Raw genomic sequence first — 6,000 nt, 5'->3', positions numbered from 1 at the left:
TTACAAAGATCCAAGAGGAAAATTAGGGGAAGAGAAGTTCGTGTCCTCACACATAATTTGTGCCCTGCAGTACCAGGGTCCTGCTGCACACATCAGCAGGATGTGCAGTATTTCCTGTGGCAGCAGGTGTGGGCTGCACAGAGCTCACTGAGCTCAGGGATGTGACACCTGGAGGACTTAGGCTTCCTCTGACCACACTGAACAGGCACAACAAGCTCTGCAGGACTTTGGTGAATATTTACACCTGTGTGCCTAAATGCAGTGAGCAGTGTGCAAGCCAGCTGCACCTCCACCACAGCAGACTTGGGCCCCTGCAGAATGCACCCCTTGTGTCCCACTGGAAAAGAGAAAGTTTGGTTCCTGCTTGTGTAGCACTTGTGTCCAACACTAGAGCTTCCTCACCAAGGGAAGCAGACACAGCCCAAAGCCAAGGCCTGCTGTGTACCAATATACAGATCACCAAGAGTTTACATAAGACAAAAAAGCACGAATACAACCTTACAAATTCACCCACAGACATCCCCTACAATATACTTCAGAAATTTTGAGCTGTCTCTTGTATTTTATAGTCTGGTAAGTGCTTTACAGAAAATTACTGTCTGATAAATTGTCAGTTAACATACATGAAGGCCTAAGAGATCCCAAATGGCAAAATTAGTGAGAACTTCCCAAAGAACAAATTTAAACATATCAGTTTGTACAAAACTGATGCCACGGCAGCACCAATTTTGTGTTGCTGTTTTAGTTTAAGATTCAGTCTTATGAACCAGAAAATATTGTAAACTTACATTGAGATATGAGGTCTTTGGAGCAAAGAAAATGGGTCTTTGAAAGTAATGTTAATAGAAAGTGGTTAGCACATTCAGGCAAATGAAAGAACTAATTTACATGCAATTAAATTCCAGAGACTCAGAGAAGTAATTCTCAAGTCTGGCCAATCAAAAGGTAGGCATTTAAAATAAGAGAAAGAATATGTTAATTTATTAGTTGGGGAAAACTGTTACTCTTTTTTTTGGCAACTTGTCAGACAAAAGCCAAAGGAAATATATTTAAATGCAACTTTTCAGAGAGGTGGTTTGGCATATGCTCTAATTTGGGAAGAGGGCAAGTCAAGAGAGTCACAAAGGAGGTTCAAATGTAATTCCTAGCATAAAGGAGATGTTGAAAATCAAGGAAAAGACAACAAAGGAAGATGAAAGAGTTGCAAAATCTAAGTGCTCCTAAAGGGATCTGTAGTATCTCACATTTTTGTAAAGCATAAACTATATTTGCGTTTTATGAGAATTACAATTTTGCCAAGGATAAATTGTGGCTTGAGCGACAAATCTCTAGCAAGACTGCAGACCTGACTTCTGTTTCACAGAGAGACAAAAACCTATTAAGAGAACAGGAAAAGGCACCAGTAAAAATACCAGTTTGTAGAACTGAAATTAGCTTGAATTAGTTGTAGTATTGCAGGAACAAGCTTAAAGGCTGCTCCACTGAGCATTTAAGGCTAACAGGACAGCTCACTGGGTTGAAAAGAACAGCCACAGGATGTAACCATGTTTACTTTATGCTGTAACCATGTTTAACATTAATTATTCTACATCACAGCTTGTACACACACATCACCATTTTCGGCGTCTCACTCATCAAGAAATACTACTACTCTACAATGTTTCCTGAAATATTTGTATGCATATATTTAACTAAAAATCATACAATCACAGAATTGAAAAATACGTTGAGCTGGAAGGAACCCGTCAGGATCACTGAGTTCTGGCCCTGCATGAGCTACCCCAACTCAATCATGTACAATTTGAGACTTAAGGACTAAAATACAGTGACCCATTTTGGTTTAACCATATTTCTGAGGTTTTATTTGTAGATGAATCTGACCTGCTACCTGGAATTAATATTTTTAAAGTTAATTAACTGAAAGGAAATCGAAAGCCATAGGGAGCCTGAAGTACAGATAATCTTTGTAAAACTGTCATTACATTTCAGAGCAATCACATCTACTTTCCTGAAATGATGTCATCCTTAATAATCAATGACCTACGTATCATAGCATAATAAATACTGTGTCATTTTTTATTAAAACAGAGTTTGGATTCAAGGAACACTGAAATATAAACATGTCACAACTGCTTTGTGTGTCAATATGTTCTAAGTGCTATTAAATGCAAAATCTCTAGCATTACAGAGCATCATTAAAATATGTTTTGTCAAACTGAGTAGGTTTAATTAAACCTATTATATCCTAGATGGCACACTGCAAAAGACAAGGACAGTATGCAAGAGCTATACACAATTAATTCTATTCATAACAAAATCTGCCAAGTACAAATTGTCAACTTGTTTAAAAACAGAAAGCTGTTACGTTGCCAAATAATGGGGAAATAGTGTTTAGTGGTATTTCAAGCAATTACCTTAGATGTGTAGTAGAATAATGCAACTGCAGTATACCTAAAGTTGGAAAGGACCCTTTTAAGGATTACTGGGTCCAAATACCTAGGCCTTTGAACTCTGTCAGGCTTGTTGACATGATGACCACTTCCCAGGCAACAGTGTTCCAGTGACTGACCACCCTCTCAGGGAAGGACTTTTTCCTAGAGTCCAGCCAGCAGCTTCATTCCATTTCCTTGCATCTTATCACTGTCACCAGATAGGTGACAGCAATACTGCCCATTGTGGAAGTTGTATACCACAATGAGATCTCTGGCAGCCTTCCCCAGCCTAAACGTGCCGAGTGACCTCAGCTCCTCTTTGTAAGTCTTGCTCTTGAGACCTTTCACAGTCTTGGTTGCCCTCCTTTGGACACTCTCTAACAGCTCTATGTCTTTCTTACATTATGGCACCCAAAGCTGCCCCCAGCACTTGAGGTGAGGCTGCTCCCATGCAGAGCAGAGGAGAGCAGAGCAGAGCAGAGTAGAACAGAGCAGAGCATAGCAGCACAATGCCCTCCCTCATCCAGCTGGCAATGCTATGCCTGGTGCTGTGCCTGATGCTGTCACTTTATGTACTTGAAGGTTTTTCCTTCCTCAGGATGAAGAACCCCAATTCTGAGCCTGTTTTCATAGCAGAGGTGTTCCTACTGTCCGGTAATTGTCATGGCACTCCTCTGGACTCATTCCAACAGTTCCACATACTTCTTATGTTGCTCTTGAATGCAGTGACCTGTGCCATGGCCTGTTCCTTGTCGTGCTGCACAGAAGAGTAGCAGCTCTCTATCACCCCGAGGCACTGCCTGCCTTCTCTTGGAGAAACCATGGCAATTGTTTGGGAAGGTGACTCTGCAGAGGTTCAAGGCTGGACGTTTCCCACACTCCTGAGCTTTATGAGCAGCATGAGCAGAGCAGGAGATGACTGCAAGGACTGTCACAGCAAGTCCTAGGGTGATGCCCTCTGCTCACATAAGCCCAAGGGAAGGAGTGTGGCTTGCAGGAGTGTCCAAGCCCTGTGCTGAAGGCTCTCCCAAGGTCCTAATGGGGAAGGGCTCTGCTAGACTCTTCCAGGCTGATGGCACATTGCGCTCAGCTCATGAGCTACCTGGCTGCTTGTGTCTCAGTAGGAGAAGTCCCTGGTCTGGGCTTGCTCACAAGCTCGGGAAATGGGCAGCTCTGGTGTTAGGAAGGAATTTTGCCCTGTGGCAGATTGGCAAATCCCCCTGGGCCATTGTGGTAATTTACTGTCTGCTGCTCTTGCAGCATCACAACACCATTGGTGCCCCGCATCTGCAGTAAGGAAGGTTTTTTCCCCTTGGGTCACACTGATGTGGTCCCAGGATTTGGGAGGATTGTCTTCCTCTGAAGTCCTAATCATGGAATCCTTGCCAGATCATCAGTGGGTTGTTTTGAGTTAGGGTCAGTTCACCATTCTTGCAGCACAAAGATACCACGGGTGCTCAAATCCCAAGAGAGCTGCCACTTTTCTGCTGTCCCTGTACTCCTTAAAGCTGCAGATTTTTCCTTGATCTTGGTCTTTGTTAAATGTGTGTGCTTCTCTGGGCATGGGAACCTTGTCCTGCATCTGTGCTGTCAGCAGTGCAAGCACACAGTACTGCAGTTCTGATGCAAGTTTGGGAGGGGGAAAGGGAGAAGCTTCAGGGGTGGCTTCTGTAGTAAGGTGCCAGAAGCTTCCCCCATGTCAGACAGAGCCAGATCCAGCTGGCTCCAAGATGGACCCACTGCTGGCCAACATTGAGCCTGTCAGTGATGCTGGCAGAACTTCCGGGATAACATAGCTAAGAAGGAGAAAAGAATTTCTGCAGTAACTATCCAGATATTGCAGTGAAATTTTGAATGCCACTGCACATTACAACACATTTTCTGGGATGTTTAAACAAATTTTACATGCTGCAGTGGAGTCCTTATGCCAGTGTGCAATGCCCCAGTGAAGGTAAAGTGGAAGCAAAAGGCAGTCTCCAGCTGTACATTCCTCAGGGAGGCCTCCAACACACACAGTTCATGCTGCACCATGAACTCCAGCCTTATCAAACAGCACTAATGGAACAAACAAATAGGAATGGTGCAACCAATCCATTAACTTCTCAAAAACTCCTTTTAAGCATAGGAAGCAAGTTAGCATGTTTTATCACTACAGTGAAAACGCAGAAATTAAGAAATGTCTTCAAACTCTTCAAAGATTCTCAGATAAAAGTCATTATCCTCTATATAACTCAAGCATCCAGTGGCTGCATTCACAAGGCATATTTGCACAACAAATATATTTATTTAATGAATATGGAAATTAAAACACAACAGTTGGTATTTACTATGCATTTCGTACATGAGCTACCATAGATCACTTTTGAAAGATGTTTCTATTAAAGCTTGCTTGTGTTGCTGCTCAGATTATTTACTCAAAGAAATTTAACTCTTCAGGAAGCAGAGCAACATAGAGTGGAGTATCTGCTTCTTCACTAGAGCTTTCATAGCCATCTGTAAAATTTTGGGTCTCTTTTGAAAACCAGTTCAGGTTGCCTGAGAACTGGAGCCTGCTGCTATGTTAAACAACAGTAACCTTCCCCTCAGTTCCATTTTAAAACAGAGCGTTTATGACAGCTTCAGAAGTGATATACATTAATCCTGTTTGGGGCTCAACCCTACTGCACCCTGGTTATCCTATAGGACAAAACATATTAATACTTAAACATATACATTAAGAGTATCATGCATTTTACATAGAATGCTTTGGTTCTAACACAATTTCTTCATTGAATCATTGGCCAGCAAAGCACTTGCTTCCATCTTACCTGAATTATTCATGAGGCATGCTCCTGTAGAAATCATCAACTTAACTGGAAGAATCACTCAGCAGAATACCCTTGTCATATTTTATTTTTTCCCCTTTATTAAGTTCTGTTGTTAATCAAAAGCACTGCATTTTTCCCCCAAGAAAGAAGTGGCGTATGAAGAATTTATTCATCATCATGGATTACCTGACACACATCAGGAGCAGAACCTTAGACTGGAAGATGGACAACCTGCTGGGCAGAGGACAAAGTTCTTAAGAATTAGTGAAGAAATACAAATAGGTAGACGTTAGTAACATTTTGACATAAATAAAAATTGGTATAAGTAACTACTTGCCAAACATCTACTTTTATGAAGTAGTAATTGTCTCAAAATAAAGGCACTAATATGACCATAATTTTCGATGAACTTATAAAGGAAATGAAAATCACCTGTTGATATTGAATAGACACAATTTATGCAATTATTTCAGGAGGACTCTATTTCATCATGAAAGCTGAAAACATATACAGCATGCAACTAGCTTTCCATCTTCTGTGGTTGCTTCAGTAATATTGGGCAGAGAATATGCTCAGTATTTTACAGGCAAAAAACCCCTGTAACTAAAAATCTACTAACTGTAAAACTTGCAGTGAATTTAATCCAAACCACTACAGTATACTCTGAAACTTCACAAAAGTTCATATCTCCAAAAAGAGCAGCACAAGACATTTTTAAAAAAATCATTTATTTCAACAGAATATTAAGATGGAGACTGAAT

The sequence above is a fragment of the Molothrus aeneus genome, chromosome Z, assembly GCF_037042795.1.
Source record: "Molothrus aeneus isolate 106 chromosome Z, BPBGC_Maene_1.0, whole genome shotgun sequence".
In the NCBI taxonomy this organism is placed as follows: Eukaryota; Metazoa; Chordata; class Aves; order Passeriformes; family Icteridae; genus Molothrus; species Molothrus aeneus.
This window is presented reverse-complemented; position numbering follows the sequence as displayed.